The sequence below is a fragment of the Linepithema humile genome, chromosome 5 (assembly GCF_040581485.1).
Source record: "Linepithema humile isolate Giens D197 chromosome 5, Lhum_UNIL_v1.0, whole genome shotgun sequence".
NCBI lineage: Eukaryota > Metazoa > Arthropoda > Insecta > Hymenoptera > Formicidae > Linepithema > Linepithema humile.
Window position 1 is genome coordinate 26,098,321 of NC_090132.1, and position 24,208 is coordinate 26,122,528.

The 24,208-nt window shown below is 43.6% G+C and overlaps 2 protein-coding genes across 2 annotated transcripts in view; one reads left to right on the plus strand and one right to left on the minus strand.

Moving 5' to 3' along the window:
- Positions 1 to 24,208, minus strand: part of Snp (Snipper) — an 82,751-nt gene that overhangs the window by 5,289 nt on the left and 53,254 nt on the right. The gene's annotated exons all lie outside the window — the stretch shown is intronic.
- The window catches only part of LOC105671024 (uncharacterized), a 53,027-nt gene continuing 45,194 nt past the window's right edge, over positions 16,376 to 24,208 (plus strand). Inside the window, exon 1 of the mRNA XM_012364856.2 lies at positions 16,376 to 17,357. The gene's annotated coding sequence lies outside the window, so the exon portion shown is untranslated. The remainder of the gene's footprint in view (positions 17,358 to 24,208) is intronic.

A 24,208-nucleotide genomic window follows, 5' to 3' on the forward strand; every position in this document is an offset into this window, starting at 1 on the left:
TTCAGTGGGGGAGCGGAAGCGCTCGCGGGATTGTGCACAAAGCAAACAAAGGACAATGCAAAAAAAAATTGATAGCAGCGATCGCGGTAATTAAAACGGACGGTGCTACGGACGAGAGGAGCCGAAATTACGGTCCCCTCGTACGTCACGCACGTTTCGGGATCTGTTATTAATAATCGATGCACGGCCCTCGAGAGTGTCGAAATTAATCGGGGAAAAGTTCTCCCCGCCACCCTCCTTCCCCCCCCCCCCTATAAAAGCGCGGAGGGCCACATATTCTTCGAATTAGTAATTAAATAACACTCAGGCGCGATACTGAACGAAACTTCCGGGTTAATAAGAACTTTCGAACTCGGCGCGCTAGCACGTCGATTCTGCCAGCTATTTCATGTTGAAAACTTGGCGCAGACGTGCCCTTAACTTTCTGCTTCGAAATAACTAATTCAATTAGTATATCAGTGCTAGCGTGGGGTTAACTACGTCTTCGCGAGTATACGTAATCCACGTTCCAGGCTTAACTTTGACATAGCGTATCCTCTCTTGAACTTTCGTTTTAGGCCGGCCGTTCGGCTCTTAATTGCTCGAAGAATGATTGGGGCATCTTCCAATGCCCCATTTAATATACTAAAGGCGCCCTACCGAGTGTATTCACTTAGCTGTATACTGGGTTAAAGGATAGTGCTTGTTTCGATCTCTCTTAAAATATATTGATTAATCTGGCAGCAGTTGTATATCAAATTTATCGACCATGCCGTAAGGTTTTAAAGTCTCAGAAGACTGGAATTATTATTTTGATTTAGCCAAGTTGTAAAGAATTGTAACTTCAAATTTTCTTTTATGATAAATAAAAGCATGACGGTTTCGATTAAATCTTATGCGAGTTAATATAAACTTACGTGAATTCCCGAAAAAAAAATGTTAAATAATTGGTCAGATGTAAATAAATATAATTAGTTATGAAAAGATTTGATAACATATGTAATTTTATATGCTCATATAAAATTACATATGTTGTCAGACCTTTTCTCAACTAATTATATTTATTTACATCTGATCATATTACACCATTTTTTCTCGGGTTATTAATTTTAGAAATGTATCTTTTTCGAAACATTTGTGAGCATAGACAATATTTTATTAAAAAATTATTAATATGTGTAGGGAGCAATAATAGATTGAAATCGCATGTTTTTACATAGTCAATTTTACATTTTAGATTCAATTTGCGATTTCACTTCCACGTGTTTACATGAAAGCGACTATAAATTAAAAAAATGCGATAAGCGACCATCATTCGTCGAGTTTCCGCCGAAGAAGATTCCAGTCGAAGAGCTGCACGACTAAGGAGATACACGGTCGGCCGAGTGGCCCGCAGTGTGCAGATTTAACGAACGTGAAGTAATCGGCGGTATTCCATTTGTGATGTGCGTGGACGGTCTTCTCGGAGCGCTAGGCGATGAATGCCATCACGAACAATAAGATGACACGCCGCGGGACGAAAGCGATACGCAGTCGTTCCCTCACGCCTGGTCGGGAGATTGAAATTCAATTTCACACGGATGTAACTCCTGAGACGAAACCATACAAAGTCGCGGCGATGCGGAGCGCGAATAAAAGCGGGGCCGCGTCGCGGCAGGCAGGTAGACTCGCATTTCCGTTTAATCTCAATCGCATCCTCGACGATGCCTGGAATTTCTCCTCTCGCCCCTCCGACCCTTATCGTCTCGCGTTTTCCGCCTTCTACGGGGTGACTCCCCCGCGGTAAATATCCGATAATCTATATCCCGCGGATACAACGAACGCTTATATCCGCGGGAAATCGCGAGTCGCGTAACCGAAAAACTAATCGAAAACTTGAGAACTAACCGGAAAGCTTATCGAAAGCGTTCAACTCTCTCTCTCTCTCTCTCTTTCCCCTCTCCCCTCTCTCTCTCTCTCTCTCTCTCTCTCTTTCTCTCTCTCGCGAGCTTGAATTTCCCAGCGGCGTTTATGCGACATGCTTATCTCGTGTGTGTGCGATGTGCGTTATAGGTGAAATTTTGAAAATCTTGATAAAATAAGTACGTTTACGGGAAATTCATCGGCTCGTATTCTCCTTTCGTGATTGTAACATTGAATGCGGCTGTTTAAAGCTGCGGAGATTGTGGTCGGTTTAATGTTACATGTCGGAGAAGTTTATTCGCAATAATAAATAGTATTTTATTCTCAAATAATGCATTATTTATAAAATAATATATTCCAATCGATTACTGTTATTTATTCTTCTTTTAGTTTTTTTTTCCATCGAGATAGTGCAATTTAAAAAGTTTTTCGAAATAAAATACAATGAAATATAAAAATAAGAGAAATTGATTGTATTAAACTGTATAATTTATAGTCTAATTATTTCGGTTTAGGAAGCGTGGAGACACTTGGAATTCCATTTAAAAACTATAAAACCGGTGTCCACACTATTTTCTTTGCAAAGTTTATTCTCCGCACCAGGGCACGTTTCTCTTGTTATGAGAAAAAATAAGTACGTGGACTTTTATCAAATATTAATATTTCGACCGGTCGATTCTTATTGATTAAATTGAACACACAGACGTGATCTCTTTCTAATCAATTAAAATATTGATCTCCCGTTAAACTGACGCTTCTTTTACACGCTATCGGACATAAAGGCGAAATCTGATTCGCGGATCGCAAACGCGGGATTCACGTGCGTACCGCCGCGTACGCCGATCGCACGCGACTGTCATTGCATCATTTAACAGCGAGCGAACAAGAGACGTATCGGACGACCGGACAAGAGATCGCGGGCCGATGGTCCGAGGCCCGTGCGAGCTGGCACAAAGGACGCGGGTTGGATATCACGGGAGTGCGCCTGCATCCGCTGGGCGCCCAGCGCGAGCGGGCACAGGGATGGAAGCTTACGGCCGATTAGCTATATCTCACTTTTCGACAGTTGGCGATTGAAATCCCGGCACGCCGGTGCGAAGAGAGGATGAGGGAGAACGGGTGCGGGCGAAGCGAAGATCAACGGGGCCACTCTCTCTCCCACACGCGCGCGCGCGCGCGCGCGTATTCGTACGTACTCCTCTCGCAGATTCGCATTCGCATCGATCTTGTTAACTACGGCAACAATATTTCGCCGCGATAATATCGTTCGTATGCGCGCGGCCCGGATCCCGCTGGCCGGTCGATCCGAAAGTAGCAGCCGGGCTCGCAAGTATCGCGGGAGCACCTAACTTTCATAAGATGTTATACGGCGCACCGTGACTCACGGCTCTCTCTCTCTCTCTCTCTTTTTTTCTCTATCGATACTCTCAATTTGGAACGGCAACGTCGAGCACTAATTGTCGTAATTTTTTAATATCCAACGTAAAATGATATCCAACGACGGTGATAAAGCCGACTTGGATTTTCGATGCAGCGAAATTATCTTAATATTCGCGAAATTTGTTTGCAAAAGCGCGCAATTTATGAGTTACAACGAACAACAGCGGAAACGTCCACTTAGAATCCATTAATCCTCGCATAAACCGTATATGCTCCTTGCATTAATCGGTTCGGCTTACAGAGTTCGATACGAGGAATCGATGCGAGAAATCGAGGGAGTTTCGTCTCGTGCGAACGAGGGAGGAGGCGCTAGATACGTCCGCGATTTACATCTGGGCGGGCGATTTTACGACGCTCGAGATTAGAAGATACAGAGAAGAGCGTAATAAGCGCACGCGAGGTACGTAAGAAGACCCTCTTTCGAGACGGTTAATTGGCGGACGACAAAAGCCAGGTCTCGCCGGGGAAAAAGGTCTTAGTGCATCTGGAGTCTGCAAGTGCGCGCGCTCTTCATGCAGAGCGAGCGTAGGGTGACCGAGATAACGATGGTTTAAGAGAGAACTCGTAAAGTCACGTCGCACCCTTGACTGATTCACTTCCAATTTCGTTAGACCAAATGTACTCGTCGATTAGCAAAAAAATACGAGATGAAACGCGTACACGTAAAAAAAGATGAAGCGGACGTAGCTAAATTCCGTATAATTGCGAATTTATAATGAGCATTTATTTTCCGTTTATATAATGCCATGTAATTCCTATTATTCCTTAAACGCGCGATTCTGCTACCAATTCTCTGACTGCTGATATGCTACCGGTATAGTGAATGACAGGTGGACTGTGAGATTCAATCGACTGCGAAGACTTTTTGGTGGTTGAGAGATTGAAATGCCGACGCTCCAAGCGAAAAGGATGAATCGGATGACTGTGTTCGTTATATACGTAACTGTGGGCAAATCCCTCTTTTTACGAAGCGCTAGTCCTCGGTGCACTCATTCGTCCGCAATTTCCATCAGTCTCATACCTAATCTTGGAACAGCTTTACGTTATGAATTAAGGAGTTCATGCTATATGTCTTCCATTTTTTATTTTATTCTCAACATATCAAATCCTCGGATTATGCTTTCCTACAAGATGTCTCCATTATAATTATCTAAATTAATTGGACATCAATCTTTCTTTCTTAACAATAATTCAATTTTTTTATCATTAAACTAAAATTTATCTGTGAAGCACAACATTAAATAATACCTGAAGTTCTAATTATTACAATTAAATAGTTATTATTGTAACTGAAGACAAGAGAGTCCTGTATTTCATAATATCTGTTTCTAGACATAAAATATCAAACTTAAATCTTGTTATCTGTTTTTCTTAATAATGTACAACTTTTCTGATGTGATATTTCCGTTTCATAATTTATTCATTTATTTTATTTTTAGGCGAAGCAGAATAAATTCCTAGTGTAGACGACATATCACATTTAATACGTTGTGAAATACATTTAATATGTTGTGAAGTAATTGCAACCGTTTTTAATGAGGGAATCAGTTCGATATTTCGATTGATTTCGACATAAAAATCTCAGTTCTGTTACCTCGCTCAGTAAATCCCCGTCGGATGTTAATTTAGCTCCGTAGAAAATGCGCGCACTATGTGTAATTTGTATCACGCCCAATGCAACCGAGTCGATAGTAATCGAACTTGAGAAATCGATTGATTGGAAAAGAATTAAGGATATTCTTTTTACTTCCATTTTCGCGCCAGAGACAGCTTCGGTGGCCTTCGCACTACACAATAAGAACGGAAAAAGTTCTGTTTCTGTCTGGCAGATTCGCTCGGCTTAATGCATCGGATGAACACATATCATCTCGATAAGGAAGTTAAGGAAATCGCCACTGTTTACATTGATCTGTATCGTATTGTATATTTTGCGCCTATTATATGACGTATTTCCGATAACATTATAACGTTGAAATAAATATAAAAAAAATATCTCCAAAACGTTTTAACATTTTTATCTACATATTTAATGTATATAATTCATATAAGCAGAGGCTATTTAAACTTTGATAAGTGGAATAATTTTATGGAAATTTTTCAGTTTCCATTGACCTTATCTTACTCTGAGGCTCTAAAGTAATTTGCCATTTTTCGACCGTACGCGTAATATTTTTTAGCATATATTCTTATAATCGGTTTAGCCGCTTGGCCATAGAACGCAGAGAGATCCAAAAGAATTTTTCAAATGAAAAAGAATTTTCAATTCTCAAACTATTTCGGGGATATTTTGTTGTTGTGCTCCGGCCATTGTACCAATACGAATCAGAATGAATGAGCGTTGTAATTGTTCCACGCATGAATACTTTCTATTTTATGCTTGATAAACCTGGGATATAAATATCCTGCATGCGTAAAACGTGCGTGTGAAATATTCCATTAGTGTGAAATATGCGGCCTCGTTTTTATTCCAAAAATTATTTTTCAGAGATTTATTCGGACGGAGAAAGCTAATTTCGACGGCAAATAAAGAATAAAGAAAATTATTTTCAAGAGGCTAATCAAAGACTGATCCTTTCGCGAGATGAATATTGGCCAAAGGAAATTGAAGAGTCCCAAAGACATGCCGTTATTCTCGCAGAAAGCATTGAGCAAAATAGTTGAAATAATTCTCCGCGTTCGCTATTATTTTATCCTACATTATTTCTACACTTTATGTCTGAAATAATTATCAATTTTCAAATTAACAATCAGCCGTACAATTAACGACTGTTTCAATAACGGGGATTATTTGTACGTACTTACTAAGTATTTTAATTTGAAATCTGACTTTACTACGTGGAACAGTCACGCGAACGGTGCATTAACGCCAGCGACGACGGATTTACGGGGGTCTGAAATCTTTAAGACGTCCGCGTTAAAACCGACAGGTTACAGGTAGCCCCTCATTACGCTCGCCGTATATTTCTGTTTATGTCTATTCTTCTTTTCCTGTCCATTTTACGCGGTAAAAAACGACATTCAAAGTTTCCATTGAAACTTAATTTCACATTGCTGTCGAAACTCTGACGAGTACGTTGTAGAAATCTTTTGGAGAACACCCTCTTTAAAGTCGGTTGAAACAATAAGAAAAAATATATACGTATGTACAAAATTCAAGTAAAATTAATTATACTTCGGAAATTATGATGTGTTTAATCAGTTAATTACGAATTATAATTTTATACCTATCTTCATATAAATTTTTTAGATTTTCCCATCAATTTATAGTAACAAGTAAAAAGCTAATAACATTTTAGTAGCTTAATTTTTTAGAATCGCAATGAACCATAATGAGTTTTATGCATTTCGCCTATAAAACTCACATTTCGCGACTTATTCCGGGGAGGCTGATGAATTTCAAAATGTTTTTAAAGTAAGTGGCACCGTGGATATAATTTTTACATAAAACCCAAAAGTTGTTTTGTCGCTTAAGGACGCCAATTTTAATTCTAACGGTTTATTGGAGCAATTGGGATCAATTATTCCTTATTGTAATTAGCCGTAAAAGCTTTTGCGAACCAAGCTTCTGGGATGCTATTAAGTAACAAAACCTCATTGTTGATTAAAATTCTAGTGGAGACTGCTTTTTGAAAATTTTAATTTCAAGTCCGATGTAATCGATGCATTTAATGTGAATAAAAAAGAAAGGAACAACGAACGGTGCATTTTGTTGAATTTTTTTCTACGAGAAAAGTTGACTCTAGTTTTACATTACAGAAATTTAAAATTAAAATAAAGGTTGAAAATTCCAGGACACTCCACTTCCGACTGATCTTCTGTAAAAAAAAAAATCTGTCTTGCCATTACACATTTACATACATAAACAGTTTCTGAACGTGATATAGATGTCTTTGCGGAATTCAACGAAAAAAGAAATTTCGCGACGCTTATCTTCACGATGATCGAAAACTGGCGGAAACTCGCGAACGTTCCGTTAAACGTATTCGCGCGTATCGCGCGAGCCAGATGTCGTCGTCTATTCGGAATGTATGTTCGGAACAGTATTCGTCAATGTTCCCCCTTCTAAGGACGTTAAACCGCGAGGAAGTTCGCTCACGAATCGTGAACGGCTTAGAAACGTTTCTCGTGCACTGTACTTTTGATGTGAGCGATCGATGCGCGAACGGTTTGCGCGTACTTCGGCCGAATGCCGCGGTTTGGCATCAAAGCCCGCCGCCCGGGGAAACTAGTTGATCAAACAAACAAAATTCGAAGAAATAGTTAAAAATGTTCCGAACTGGTGGGTAACTTTGCGTCACTGTTGCCAGAAACCCCATATAATGTTATAGTTCATCTTTCAGCATAAGCAAGTATTGATTTTCCACGGTGAGCTCTCGGTCACGCTTTTTGATGGTTTCGTCGCTCGCATAAGACGGTTTCCCGAAAATCGTTGATCCGATATTCGCCCGATGATCATCCTACTGCGAAATTTCGTTCGCGAATGCGTCAACGGAGTCGTGCGCGATACAACCATTGAAAAATTGGAGATCTCACTTTGTTGCCGTTCTTTCTCTCTCTCTCTCTCTCTCTCTCTCTCTCTCTCTCTCTCTCTCTCTCTCTCCTCTCCATTTTTTTCTTTTTTTTTCGCCAGAGTATTCGTTACGACACAATATGTGTGTTTTTGTCGGAATTTTAAATACGAGAAAACTCGTATGCGCAAACGCGAAATATTTTCTTTGTCTCGCGTGGCCGCAATGTAAAAAATTGAAGGGGAGCTAATTGTTCCTGCGCTGAGGCAGATTAACAATGAACGAACGCCAGAGCGACTATTGCCCGCGCGTTGTCCGTTTCTGGCCAGCGTCCCGGCCGCTGCTCGCGCGGACATTGTCGCGCGATAGTTTTCATCGTCGCGATAAGTACACGGGTGGAATCCGCAAACGTTCGAAGTTGCGTAATTACGTGAATTATTGGCGACGAGTGTGATATTCAATTACAGCTGGGACCATTAAGTATTTAATATCGCTCGCGTAACGTTATGTCACGCTATATTGAATGATTAAAAAGAACATTCCGATAATTCACACAAACAGCATATACAAACCGTGATTATATCGCGTTTATAACGCGATTATAGGCGTTTCGAATCGATGTGTCTCTTAAAATAATTAAGCAATAAAGATGTAATGAGATACATGAAATATCGCATTTGCGAATCAGCAAAATTCAGAAAGCGCGTGAAAACATCAGCGCGCACAAGTCATTAGCTGAATTTTTTCATTGTTGTAAATACGTCCGCTATTTCCAAATTACGACCCACATTTTCGTACAATAATGTCGGGTATTTTTCCTTTTTAATAATACATCGTGACATGATGATACTGATAACGTGCTAACGATGCTGCTGCAAAATCGTCGCAACAGATGCTCGGGATACAACTGTAACAACGTGCAGCGAGAGCGGGGAATCCATTTTTACGCTGTCCCAGTGTAACTCCCCATTTATCTTCCACCTGCGCCCATCACGTACTTGTCCGGCGAGTTCGAGAGTTCGTAGCGGAGACGGATGTCTCTCGCGAAAATCAGACTCGAAAGATCGATCGAATGGCGAAAGAGCTGGCCGCGCTCTGTCTTTACATCTTCCTCCCATCCCGCGCTTCCTTCCGGATTCCTCGCATCGCTGATCTGCTTATTGGCACTTCGCGGTCGACTAATCTTCCTTAACGCGAGCCATCAGCAACTGATTTTCCAGATGCTTTATCCGCTATTTATCCGGCGCTTTTCATAGTCACATCGCAACAAATAATTAAATTAATCGACGCAAGACAGATTTTTCGGGACACTTGATTGCCGCGTCCCAAACAAATATTCGTAATTAAAGAATTATTAATATCTATTATAATACGATTCGAAATAGTTCAAAGCGAAAATTGTTCTCGACGTGACATCAGTAGACTTTGGAGAAATTTGCAGAAATATAAATAGATCGTAAAACTGACTTGACAAAAATTTGAAGAGAATTTTTTAAGATTATGTAATCGCCGTAATTGAAGCTTAGTGAGAACTAGATATCAGACTATATACGCTTTCTTCGCCGATAAACACGTTTTTCAGGAACATTACGCTCTCGTGCTCTCGCGAAGGCACTAACGCGACAGACAAACGACGTCGCGACGTCTGGAATGTCGGAATGGACTCATCGAGCGACCGCACGGAAGACGGATGCTTCTCGCAGAAATCAGACTCGATGGATCGATCGAATGGAGAAAAAAACCTGCCCCCATTTCTTACTGTCCCAAGCTATCTCGCTTCTCTCTCTTTCTCCCTTTCGCTCCCCGCCCGATGTTTTCCCTCTTCTATTCCTGATCTTTGCAATCCTCGCGTGAGCGTCAGGAGAACCGAGCACTTTTCTTGTCGTATATGGTACGCTCAGGCAAACTCGCCTATCAAGGGTGTCACACAGGAATATCCTCTCAAAGACGACAACCCCTCGCGAAAATCAAACGGGCGCATCGATCAAATGCGGACGTTCCTTTCCGTTCACTTCCTAATGTAAAAGTTTTCGGAGCGTTTTTGTTCCGCAAACGTGTTGTTTACTTCGATTAGTGGGCGTGATCGGTGATGTTAGGAGTGTTTACTTTATATTCTACTTTATATTCTATTTGATCACACAGTAGAAGCTACATCCGAGATGCTCGAAACAAATTTTTATCCGAGGCGAATTATATTTATTTAAACGAAAATACAACCACTATTTAGAATTAAAATAATACACTAGATCTATTCTTCGCCTTCAGAAAATTTTATAAAGACGGTTTTACTATTTCGCGTTGCAAAATAGTAATTTCTGCATATTTCTGTATAAACTTTTTCAAGATTCTTACTTCAAAAGGTCATTGCTATTTATGATAAATGCAGTACCAGACACGAATGTCTACAAGACGTCTTTTAAGTGTCTAAAAGCATTACCGTCTCTCAGAGACCCTCATCAGACGGTTTTAGCACATCTTTTGGACTTTCGTAACGCTCGAGGTAAAATCGATATGTATGTGGTATAATTATTGAAAATAGAGGCAATGAACTTGTATTACAATTATACGGGCTGAAGTATAAAATAAAAGGTAATTAGAGACTATTGTATATGTTCGCGTATTGTATATAATAGAATAATAGATTTTTAAGCCGCAACATATTTCGAATACAAGTTAATAAGTCTTAATTTTTATAAATTCATTGTGAGAAATAAAAATTATATTAAAATGTTAATGTGTAAAAAAGAGCATATAAAAGCAGTTTTACTAAAAGTCTCTAAACCGAATTTATGTGGATTTGAAGTAGACGTTATATAAAAAAGACTAATTAACTTAATTTTTTGTTTATGACCTAAATTTGATATAAATAAAATTGCCAAAAAACCAAAAAAAAGTTTACATTTTTACAAAAAAATAAATGTTAATAAAAAGCACCTTTCCTTTTTTTAATAATACGTGGTTTAAACTACAGAGAGAAATATTTTGTGAATGTTCTCTAAAATTTACAACCATTCACAAAATTATGGAAAAAACAGTTTCATGTTCTCAACAGTGTTGCGAATGACGCTTTATGTTACTTCATTATTTCCGCTATTTCCAAGACTTTTTTTCACCGTTCAATTATCTTTAATAAAATAATAAATTTAACAAAATTTTTATCGGTTATTCGCTGAACAATTTTTAGATGGTCAATAATTCTTTGCGGTTAATTCTACTCCCTTAAATTCACGGAATTTCTTGTCCTAATCAACGACGCGTTGTTAATGGCATTCCTAATAAAAACACTGGAGTGTGTTTGCCTCTCGTATTTGTTTCTTACTTCCCGCGACTCAGTGCGTCGTTCCCGCAGGATACCACCGTGGTGAAACATTCACTATCTCGACGGGGGGGTTTCCCTTATCTGTCCGAGGAATTTCAATTTAGAACCGCCACTAACAAGGACTTAAGGTCCGATCCACGAAACCTATACAATCGCTTGTATTTCACTGTAGCATATCAAGAAGGCTTTTGTTGCTGCGGCTCTGCGCACTTTGGAATTTGCTTCCGGCTGACGTACGAGATTCCGATATTACATTTATTTTTCCGCTGTGTCTGCATATTTATCTCTCTGCAGAGCTATTGCTATTTCGACTTTACATTCGCGTTTCTGTTAGTAATGATGCTATTATCAGTATTGTTGCTACACGAATAATTGCAATTACTGTAAATAACTGCATGTCTGATATATTATAAATGCATCATTAATGGCAAGTTCGGTGTTCCACTTTTTCATTTAATTCAGTATTTTATTTTCCATCGTGCAGCGAGTTATTAAAGAAATTAAAATTGAGAAAAGTAAAAAATTTAAGTATTTAGGCAAGCATAGCGTCTAGACATTGAAATTCTTAAAGATTGATATTGTGATTACTTTATTCTTGCTATATATGTATAAGTAGTATTTCTAGTTCGACCTCCTCATTTATTCAACATGTATCGCAAATTTATTGCTTTTGCGATTTAAAATATTTACGAGATCAAATATTATTATTGGTCATTATTGGTTATACAGTGTTACAACTGACGGTCTAAGCCAGGATGCCAAAAGCAGTACTGTGGAAAACTGAAGCGCCTAATTTTTTTAGGCTTCTAGGATTAAAGTCGCACACAAGCGACGGTAGTTTCGTAGTCGAATGTTTGTCCCGAAAATCAAACCTGAAAGATCGATTGAACGAAAAAAAGCGCCTCTTTGCCTCCCCATCCCTGTATTCCTTTGCCCTCGATCGCCCCTCTAAGCCATACAGGGTGGCGCACAATACGAAATTTCAAAACGCTTATAAGACGGCGGCAGATTGTCGAAATAGAAAAAAGGATTCGTTCACATACGCGATGAAAAACATTTTTTTTTTCTTTTTTCGGCAGTAGTTAAGCGAGTATCAGCATCGAATAACCGTTTGATTTTATTCGCGCGAAAATTCAACGTAAAATGTTATCTCGCGCTGAGAATCGAATATCTGCGTTCGGCGCTAAACGCAGGATATGGATGCGAAGCGCCGGTTTGTCCTCCTTCTTTACCCGAATCCATTTCAGAAGTGCTTTCCACGCATATTACACGACCACCCAGTATGCGCGCGGACATACACGGTTCGTGCAGTCTGGCGTGCTGTAAACGGCGACTCGAGTCCTCTCGCGCATTTCTCTCGTCCTCGAGAGAAAAGACGAGCGAGCGGGCTCCTCGTTGCGTCGTAAGGTATTCGTTCGAGTGGACTCATCTCGCGTGTGTGCAAGGCGCGCTGCAGCAGGTACTACACGGTGTGTGGTGCGGCTCGATGCTGATCGCGCGGAGCTTGACCCGCCGCTGGAGCGGGGCGTAGAAGAGAGAGAACGAGAGAGAGAGAGAGAGAGAGAGAAAAAGAGAGAGAGAGAGAAAGGGAAAGAGCGAGACCGAAGGGTGGAGGATCTCCCTTTCTCCTCTCCTGTGAAGGATCAGGGGGCAGCAGGCGGGTGGACGAGATCGGCGTTGCCGACGTTAGTGCCGTAAGGCGGCACTCAAGTGCCTCGGACCACTCTTTAAATGACTGGCGACTGTCAGGCCCACGAGACTCGAATTTAATACGCGAGAGATTTTGGCTCGCAACGCGCTGCTCGCCGCTTTCCTCGCGTATGTATGCGTCCGTCGCACACAAAGACTCGCGCGCATAAGTGCGACATCACATAGATATATAGAGACGTTTAGACGCGTACCTGCGTAGCATAGACGAGAGCGAACGTTGGCACACCGATGCGCAACGTTCTGTATACACATATACGGCATAATACGCAGACGTACGTGTGTAAGTATGATGCGCCTTCGAGCGTATCCCGCGAGCGTTTTTAGCGGAGCGTGAGCTTTAAAAATGGTATCCCGGAGTGGCCGCGTCGTTTGTCACGGGAAATTTAGTGTCATTATGCTCTCCTCTCTTCGCCAACGATGACGGCGCGCATCGGAGAACGATTTCACGTTTATTGCGACGGCCGAGCGGAACGACAAACGCGTACGTGTCATGGGGATTGGAGGACTTAATAAAATACTTCTAAGTCGCTTGCGTATTAGCATCGACAGCGGCGAATAGAAACTAAATAGTAATTTTTGTGCATGCGTGATTCATTTGTACAGCTTCGACTGTATAGTTGATAAAAAGATTTAATTAATTTGTTTGGCACAAATTTAGCTCAATAATATGTTATTCGCAATATAACATCTGCAAGTTAAGTCAACATTCGCCCAAAGAAAGAACGTTATGTTGTAATAAAAAGTTTTCTATATATATATTGTTTATGGATACTAACAAAATAATTAAGCATTTTTAATCGCGAGCAGCACGGCAATGATTTACGCTATGAGTATCGCGTGTCGCCCTCGTCAACGTTTGTCACGCACAAAATAAATTCGATTTATCGATGCAATCCTCTCTTTTTTGGCTTTCAGAGAGGGACGCTCCGTCTTTCGGCGGGCGCCGCGTTGTCGGCGCAAATCGATCCGCGAAGCGCGATTATTTATTCAAACGGAATATTTAGCGCGCTCGATTACGCCAAAGCGATCGGATCGCGGTACTTCGGAGGGAAAACAGTCGTCGTAGCTCGATAGTCCGTCATCGGCCAATTAAACCGTTCCACTCCGTCTCTCTCTCTCTCTCTGCCTCTCTCTTCCTCTATACAGATCGTATCTACGTCCCGTTCAAAGCGTGGCATCAAAGCGTTTTTAACTCTTTCGGCGCTACCGCAGAGGAAATCAAGCGGCATCAAGGCGTTGCAGAATGAAACAATACCAGGATCCTAACTCTCCTTTTTCCGCTGTAAAATTACCGTTCGTCCTTAACACCCGTTCTTTGTTAATTTCGCGAGTTTGTTGTGTACGCGATATAAGGAACGTCGTGCACTAATTATTCAATATCCGAGATATAAGTCCACCTTTGTGACTTGTTATCTGATTAATTCAAGTGGCAAATTCCCGGCTCGAGTCAATAACTCCCGCTCGGATAGTTAAGCGATCTTTTACGGTATATTTTGTCGTTTCGCAAAGGTAATTATTATCGGCTCCCTCTCTTGAATAAATTAAAAGGCTAATGGCCACTGTGGAAAGGAAAATCCCGTAGGTGTGCGAAAACACGTAACGCAAACTCTCCTACGCATGTTTGACGTCCGTGCGTTCGCGTTACAACTATTTTTGCGCAATGCCACGCGAACATGATTGCCGCCCCGTTTCTCGTTCAAAATCTCTGTTCAAAAACACTGTGAAAATGGTTCATCTATATCGTATGTATTTGATTGCCAGACCGTTTTAAGAGAGGGGCCATTTACGTGGCAAGCGCGTAACAAGCGCGGTCCGACTGCTAGGGGTAAGAAACTGGGTCAAGTAATGTCTCCGACGTACTCTCTCCTCTCCTTCTTCTCCTCGCTTCGCTCTTTTTTTTTTAAAAACGGTCCTTGACTGTTCGCGTGCGCGCGCTACACTCTCTTAGCGTATAATAACCGCGCTCGCGCTTCCGCGCGCATCCCGAACACGAAAGTTCCGCTAATGCAGTCGGAATTTCCAATTCGAGGCAAACTTTTTACCGCGTCGCTCGTTAAAAAATTCCTCACCACAAACGTGCGAGCTGAATTTTTCATAAAAATATCTCTGCCGCCGCGGGTCTCCGCGGAGTTCATCGGCGTCGTCGGCCTCGCCTGGGCTCTCTCAGCCTTGGGCTTTAGCCCACCCTCCCTCCCTCTCCCCCCCCCTCGCCCGCCCGCCGAACGCCGAAAAATTCCATATAGGAACTTATGGTATCGGAAGAAATCCGCATGGATTCGAATATATTCCGATGGGATTTCTATCCTACCTTATCCGCTCTTATCCAGTTACCTCTCGATACTAACCGGTTTAATACGAGACATTCTCCGCGGCACGCTTCTTCGAAATCAGCCCGTTCGCGTCTCTCCTTGAAATGAAATTGTAACATATCTTTGGTTGCTTAGGATCTATTCGGGATTAGCGACGAGAGACGGGGATAAGATTACGGGCAACGCTTAACGCGCGCGTGCTTCAATCTTCGGCCCTTAATTTGTCGGTACGTTCGAATTTTCGGCGATGCGCTTAACCTACTCCCCATTTCGCGCAGGAATGCCATCATTTATCATCGTGAATCGAGATTAAGAGGCCATCCGAAGAGGTCCTAAGAGGTCCTAAGATCCGAAGAAGTGCTAAGATCCTAGAGCCAAGCGCTACGCGTCTCGATCTCGGCCGGCGCCCCTTGATTCGTCAATATTCTCGGCCGAAGCAGCGCGCAAGCCATCGAAAGCTCCATCTAAAACAGGCCCGCGGGGGGAACATCACTGCATCCTGTGACTGTTCGTCGCGATTGCGGTGGCCAATTAAGCGCGTGGCGCTTTCGCGTCTCTCCGAATACCTCGTCGCGTGTCGCGCTCGCTCGCCCGCCCGTCCGTCCGTCCGTCTGTCCGCCCGCTCGCTCGCTCGCTCGCTCGCGGCGTGAGCATCGTCCCACCCATCGCCGGCGGACCGCGCGCGCTCATTACCGGATCAATTCGTCGATGTTCGCGATGTTCGCCCGAGAATCGCGGCCGGCGGAGGCGCCGTCGCGTCCGCGTACGGCACTGGGAACCGGAAGGGGATGATGCTAGGCGCGGATGGTGGGGTACGAGCAGCTGGGGCAGCCTGGAGCTCGGGAGTCTCGCGAGCCCGCGGTACCTACGCCGCGCCGGGTCTGGGTTTGGCCGGGTCGCGGCGGCGGCGGAGGCGGCAGAGGCGGTGGTGGTGGTGGTGGTGGTGGTGATGGTGATGGTGGTGGAAGGGTGCTGCGCAAGCAGCAGCGGCGAAAGCGGCAGAGGTGAGCGAAAGCGCGCGGCGGCGAGCCGACTAGCAGCCGAGGCGAGCGAGCGAGCGAGCGTGCGAGTAAGCGTGCGAGCGAGCGCGAGACCACCGGGCTTGGCGAGCCACCCCGTCGTTCGCCATCAACCCTCGTCGCACTATCACCCCCCCCTCCCCTCTCCGCCCCCGAGCGGCTACATCGTTCTCCACCCCGCGTCATCCCCTCGTTCGCCGCCGCTGCCTCCTCCTCTTCCTCCTACCGCCGCATCCGACTCCTCTACCCGTTCCTACTCCTTCTCCGACGCGTTTCGGCCGCCCCGTTCGGTCCGCTCTCTACTACCGCCGTTCGTTCGTTCGTCCGTACGTTCGTGTATCCCCGGCCGAGAGAGCTCGTGCAGAGTGCTCGCCAACGCTCCGCGAGACCCGTGTCGTCGCTCGTCGCGCACGACTCGATACGGCGACAAATATACAGCTCTCGTCGTTCGCGAGCGTACTCCCTTTCCCCCTCTCCCCTCTCCAAAAGTCGCTCCCGCGACCTTTCGCGACACGTAAACGGGCCTCCGTGAGCCTCTTCGCCAACCCGCCCTCGCCCTTCCTCATCTGTCGTCCTTTTCCGGTTCGGTAGCCGACCGGCCGGCCGAGAAAAAAGGGGATTCCCGGTTTGTCCGGGTGACAACGGTCGAGAAGAGGGCTGCCTCGAATCGGTGGAGAGTACACGCTCGTCGAATATACGCGCGTCGTATACAATCCTCGGGACGCATTGCACGCGCGTCTACCGGCGGCGGAGAATCTATCGTGTTGTGACAGCCGCGCACTGGTTGGACCACAGTGTCGGATAGCAAGATAGACGACCATGTCCACGCAGCCGACGTGGATGACGACAACGGCAACAACGACGACGACGACGACGACGACGACGACGACGGTGTCTAGTCAGCACAGCCCGAGGCGCGACGACGACGGTGACAAGGAGGAATTGTGTGCGCAGTGATTCGCGAGCGAGGAACTGCGTGTCACGGCGGCGACGAAATTGCGTTGAATGCACGGGTGCATTCGTGCGTGCGTGCGTGCGTACGTCTCATCGCGACATCGTCACATGCTCCGCGCTCCGCGTCGACGACCGCCACCGGCTCGTCGTTGCTCGCGCGACCACCCCCTCTTGGTACACCTAAGTGAGGCGTTCAACGTGGCCGATCCTTGGACATGTAAGTAACGCACGCCAGCATCAACGGCGGTCAAAGGCGCAGCGCGCCCCGACAGCGGAACCCCCCTTTCTCAGCCCTCCGAGCGCGCAGCTGGCCGCGCGCGCGAGCGTGCTCGCCGACGTGCTCGCCTTTGTTTGCCCTTTCCGCGTTTACCCCCGCGTCCGAGCTGGCACTGTTGGATTACAAGCCGCGGATCGTAAATGCACGCTCGAGCTCGACGAGGGATTCGGGATTTTGAGGCGCGGTGACGGAGCGTGCTCGTAGCTAGGGGTGTAGAGCCCCTAGAAACCAGATGCGCGCTTTGATGTAATTACCGTGGAAGGGTTGAAGATCCGACGAGGCCGTTTATACGCGTTCGTTTTTCGTTTATACGTTTCACCAGAGACTGCGAGAGATGTAAAGCCGATCCACCGTCCGATTGTCGACTGTGATTATTGGAAAAAGAGTTGGAGAAGATAATTCGAAACTCTCTAGATGCATAAATAAATTTTTAGGCTGATGATATTCACAAAGGCAAACCCAAAAGTCGATTCTCTGTACATATCGCGTACTGAAATCGAGCCTTTCGCAAAGTCATACATGTCGCCGTGCGATCGAGATTGCAACTGCGAGCTGTCAGTTCTCTCTCAGTTCGTTCGCATGCTGCACTCCGCGACTGTAGCCAACCTTCGCGCGTCCACCCGCGCGTCACAATTTTTGCGAGCTGACGGGAAAAATCGGTCAATCACCGCGACGCCGTGCCGTGCGGCGCACACGCTCCGAGGAAGTCCCGTGCACGCGAATTGGGTGAGGAGGGATCGATTTGTTTGGCGGACAGCGTGTGATACTGACAGAACTCGAGCACGCGAGTAAACACTCGAACGGGACTGCGTGTGTCGAGGAGTCAGGAGGTGGGGTTCGGGCGCGGGGGAGAGATCGGGTGCCGGACAACGACAGAGGGTAGGGTAGGTGTATGCGACGAGATAGGGCGACCGATAGGGCGAGCGGGCGGTCTGCTCCGGGGAAAAGAATTCGATGTAATCGCCCTGAGCTTTCCTCGAGAGAGCTCGCGAGAGCCCGGCTCTCGGGGCCTCAGGCGGGGTGACTGACTCGGGTTACGTACACGGTTATCCGGATCCTCTTTGCCACGGGGGAAAACGTGCACCCTGTCGCGAAAGATTGAAGGAATTCAAGGAGATTTGTCGAGGAATAAGAGAGGTTTCGATTTCGGTATCGCGTTAGAGGCTTGTTGTCTGACGAGGGATCTCTTTCGAAAACTTTCGGCCGACGTGCGCATCGGTGGTGTTTTGTAACTAGTTTTACGCGAGAAAACTGTACAAGTGCGCGTGCAATAGGATGTCACATGAAGATCGCAATATCAGGATCTCAAAGCTTTCTTAACGCGCGTAAACAGGAGCGTCTTTGTTTACGTTCAGTCCATAATAGCACTGCAGGAAATTAAATTGCACGATTTTCATTACGCTGAAGTGCGCTCGCATGTTGAGGCTAAATATTTTCAAGACTTGTCCATTTACTGAACATAACGAGAAGAGTTTTACCTAAATATGTGCCCGAGGCAGGCCTCTTTTCGCCGTTAAAAAGACGCTTTCCATTGTTGAAAATCTCTTGCAGAAAACCGGCCAGCACATTGAAAATAGCCGTCTATTTTCAAAAGCTATTCTTAAATTTATTTCGTTTTATGTAAGAGCCGTCCAGTTAGTGTGGACGTGCAGAATAAAACACTGTTACCATAATGGCAGGAACCCGACCTTCCATGCTTCATAAAACAGCGAAACGCTCTGGAGGTGTTAAAGAAGGTTTTTATCAAAGAACACAACTCGTTTGCGATTTTTGTGCGGAACAAAATTCGCGGCGTATTCACACTTTCGCGACGAGAGTTGCTTTATGCAGTGAGAGTATTTCGAGCAATCGTATATACTGCAAATTACAAAACATGAATTATTCCCAGTTTATATTTGGCACTCGACGCGTCATCCGTCATGATAATTACCTTTGATGATGAAATGCTTTTTCAGAAAATCCAATATACACAAGCCGAAAGATTGAATCGAAAACGTAATACGATCGTATAATTTAATTCGTGTATTCGTTTTCGTCGTGTGAAAAAAAATTCTGCAAGATGTAGCACAGTAAAAATCAATATATCTTTATTATTTTGTAAGTTTCTTGTACTCATGATCAGAACCGGATGGCGTTGGCAAGAAACCAACATTGATCGGTGTAAATTCGGATAGAATTTGTTCTCGAGTGTATCTCTTTTAACGCTGCCTGTCAATTCTCTGTCAGTTTCTGCTAAGCTGCAGAAGAGACACATGAATTTACTCGGAAGCTTCAGTACTGATATTTTCTTTTCCGTTTCTCTATTTTTATATTTAGCTGTATCAAAAAAAGATATTGGAAAAATTTGATTTTTCGTGTTGCAGTATCGCGCTTTTTCTCGCTGATTGACTGTTATTAAAATATTACATCGCTAACTGTTAATAACCGATCTTAAAATATGAGAAAACGCGAGGCAGGATGCGTTGCAATTTATGGGATGAAGTGTATAACTGGAAAGAGACCTAACTATTCATTCCATATGCCGCACACACGGGACGTTGCTACTTAAGTTACGTGTCCATAATAGCCAGTTCTTGCCGCGAGTGTAACGCAGCGCTTAACTTCCATCACGCGTGCTTACTTTTACTAAATACATAATCCAATTAAATTTGCCCGTGCGTGATATTGCATCCGCAATTCATTATCACGAAATTAATACTGCATCGTATTCTATTATTAGCTTCATCTGTTACATCTATTAATTCGCGTCTATTATCATAAACGGGCGGCGGATATAAAATAGGACCGGTGTCAAATTACGTTGCTGTTAATTGTTAATGCGACAATCAACTCGGTATTGCTGATTCTTTTCGCAGTCGATTTTTTTTTCCAGACAGAAAGCAGCCGGACAAAAATAATCGAGTTATCTCTATGCACGTCCACGATTAGTTTGAAATGCAATTCACTCGGGGTTCGTCTTCGCGAACTTTACTCTCAATCGCGATAATAAACGCAACGTGCGCGGCTCGGTTGCTCGGGGAGCATTCAGCGTGCGCGTTTAACTCCGGTTTAGATAGAGCGCAGTTTCCATTCATCAAACTGCGAATCCGACAAATATGTGCGGTCGTTAGCGAGCACTCCTGGAAAGTGCCGTCTAATGCGCTTTTCGGTCGGTCCGGCAAACGAGATCGGCGCGCACGTTGCCGGATCGATCGAATTCATCTCATTCGGATGATCACGCGCATCGTCAATCATCACCGTTAAAAAGCTAATTTTGAAATCTTTTAAATACGATTTTGCATATCTTTGCTGAAATTTTGTTTATTTTTCGACGAAACTTCCAATTTTGGCACTGCTGCTGCGATTATAGACTTTCAAAAATGCACAAAGAGAAATTACTTTCATTTAATAGAAATCTCCACATAATAGAAATCATTGCGTTCAAGTTATATTTTCGAACAGAATTATAAATATATTTCTCGAATATCCGCTTATAAATAATTCTGCCGCATTGTCGAATATGATCTTATGTATGCACGACTACGGCAACACAATACAACGATTCGTTTCGATTGTCTTCGATTTTCTCGGGATCAACATCTCAGATCGGAAAGAATGTATCTCGTACCGTGCAGCGCGCATAAGAACGAGGTATTCGCGAGATGTGTCTTTCGGGAACAGGATGTACAAGGAAACGAGCGATTCTGGTAACAGTGACGTGAGATCGATCGCCTGCTTCCGAAATGCCTCGGGCTGTGGCCTTCCAGATCCAACATACGTATTGGTTTTCTCTACACGAGATATCTATTGAAATATTTTCAATGTAAATTAAAATGCACATATTAAAATTATCATATGTTAAAATTATGGCAACTAATACAAGATTCAGCAATTAGTTACTTCATTTTCTAACACGTTTATCTAACGCGTGTAAGTAATAATTTTTTACGATAGTTATTTTCACCGATCGGTAAGATCTACGTTTAAAAATTAATGTGTACGAACTGCAATTGCACTTTACAAGCGAAACAGTTGTTTGCATTAATCGTTTCGAATTATTATTCTTAAAAAATCTGTTAATAAACGTAACTATAAGTCACTGACCAAAAAATATTTTAATTTCTATATCAAATGCTATTAAATGGTATTAATTTGAAAAACCTTAAAATGTCGCTTGATGCTTAAAATGAGCCCTTTTTAAACACGGCGCGCATAGAATGTTAATAAATTACATTTCCTTCTTTTTTTTTCAAGATTACGCTAACCAGTTACATCAGAATTTGTTTTCACTGACGTATATATTACGAAACTTTGGAAACTAGCGCACAATCTCATTTATGAAGTGCAGTTCGTACAACAATTTGGAAGTACGGATTCATAAGCGTTCAGAGCGTAAATGCATTAGATTAAATTTTCCGTTTGTTTTAGGGGAGCATAAATTTCGCGGATCCATTTACGGTTTAATTTGACGTATTACGGACACTGTTGTCGCGGTATTACGTTATAACTTATGATAAATCTAGGTACGTTAAAACTGGCGAATTCTCGCGCGTGAATTCACCTTAATGGTGGAACGGCTCGTCGCTCTCGATATGCGCACAATCGAATAATCTGACGAGCGGAAGCAGCGTTACCGGCGTTGCTACTCACAAGTTCCTGATCTTACGCTAGTCTGATAGTTAACTCCGACCTGGAAGTAACTAGTTAGTGTACTGGGTAACACGGGGGCGGTTTAACGTTCGTCGATCTTACGCGTAGCGCCATCAGGCGCTAGTTGGCCTACGTCGGCTGTGTAACACAAGGCACTAATGAAGTTGCATTAACGTGTTCAGTGTAGCTTCATTCAAAAAAGCCTTCGAATTTGCATGATTAAATCTGTTCCATTTAACACACATATACCCGCTACTTCTCCTTAATTTAATCGGTGTTATTAGCGTTTACAGAAGCAATTGACATGTATGTCAAGAGAGAATGTGATAAAAGAAAAATAATAATATAAATAATATTAAGAAAATATTAAAATACAGAAGAATAATTATTAAAGAAAATTATTTTTTCGTGTGCCACTGATCGGTTACGTAATCCGATTATTGATAATTTTGATTATCAATGAGTTGATATCGCCGATATCGCAATGTGTATCGGTATTTAGAAGTGAAACTTGGATCGATTTGTCCCATTTCGAGCGCTGCCCAATCAAGGAACAGACTTCGCTGCTGAATAGTAGTCGTGCAACTTGCAGAATCGAATGCCCACTCCTCTATATCCATTAACTCGGCGCACACGACGCGAGTAATGCAAATTTTGATTCGCCGGAATCCGGCGGCACATTTGTAATGTAAATTAATACGGATCGAGAGACGCGAGGCGTACAAAACCGATGACGTTTATCTCGTATTGTTTCAGCACCCTTTTTTTCAGCACGCCGACCCGCGAATAATCGCACCAGCGCGCGGTTTATTCGCGTTTTTTTCCTAATGGAAAGGTCGAATTTATCTGTTCGCGGAGAGGAAAAAAAAGAACGCGCGAATCGCACAGTTACGCAGCGCGAGTCTAAAATAATGTTTAGTTAACTCAGCACAAACACGAGAGTGTTCATTCAACGCGTCAAATAAATACAGTTCGTCCACACACAACATACCGGCGATTTAAATAATCATTTTCCGGTCCTGTTCTTTTTATCTAAATTTCATCCTGCAGCTATTCATTAACATTATTAAACTTCAAAGTAATATATTAAGCAATAAAAATAAAGGGCAAATAAAAAATATAAATCAAATTAAATATAAGTATATAAAGCGAGTAACTGCGATGTGTTCTTTCTACATTCTTAATGCATTTCACGTCGCGCGTAATTTCCATTTACGAAACGTCGCACGTGAAGTACTCGACACTGATTATTTCCGTATACGGCGCAAGCTGCGAGAAAAAGATTGAGAATTAATCTCGACATCACGTATTGCCCGAAGCGAGCGGTGCGTTTCGAAGCGACATAACGTAAATCGCAGCAGATTTCTCCGGGCGACGGGTTTACGCTCGTTATGTTCCGCTCGGGGCGACGCCGCAGTCGTCGTCGTCGTCGTCGTCATCATTTCAGTCAAGCTCTGTTTTTCAAATCCAAGGGGGGCAAAGTCGGTTTAATGGCAATCCTGCAGTATAAGCTCGCGTAAAAGAGAGAGAGGGAGAGAAAGAGAAAGAGAAGATGAGAGCAAATTCATCAAATCGATTCGCAAAGCAGCGAGCCGCGCGAGTCGCGCAACGTTATTTCTAAACGGCAATCTGGTCAATTACGGAAACGCGCGGGGCGGCGCTATTTGTCGCTTTGGTACCGGGTTAATGCAAATTTCGGTTTGTCGAAAGCTGCGAGCAAAGCCGTAATGCAAATCGGTGCAAATTAATGCAGATCGTAGGTGAAACCGACAGGCCGATAAAGTTTTTAAACCGGCGCCGCCGATGGAGAACGAACGCCCGGATTGCCGCGTCGCTTTGTATCCTCTTTCGCGTATAACGCCTGACCAAACAGCACGGTAATACCACTTATATTGCATGCGAGCTCGTATTGTGTACATTCTTGCGAGTAATTACAAGTGCTCTGTGTTCGCTTCCATTACGAACGCAACTCGAAAAAAGAAGAGCAAAGCTGCGAGCACTGTAACTTCTTATGTGAAAGAGTTCGCCAAGCGCGACCTTTAAGCGCGTTTATAGCACCCTTGATAGCCATTTTTCGCGCATACAGAGTGCTGTGGAAGGAAACAGCATCGGATTTTGGAGATGCGGTGTTCAAGCAATTCTTACTGAAACTCGAACTTTCA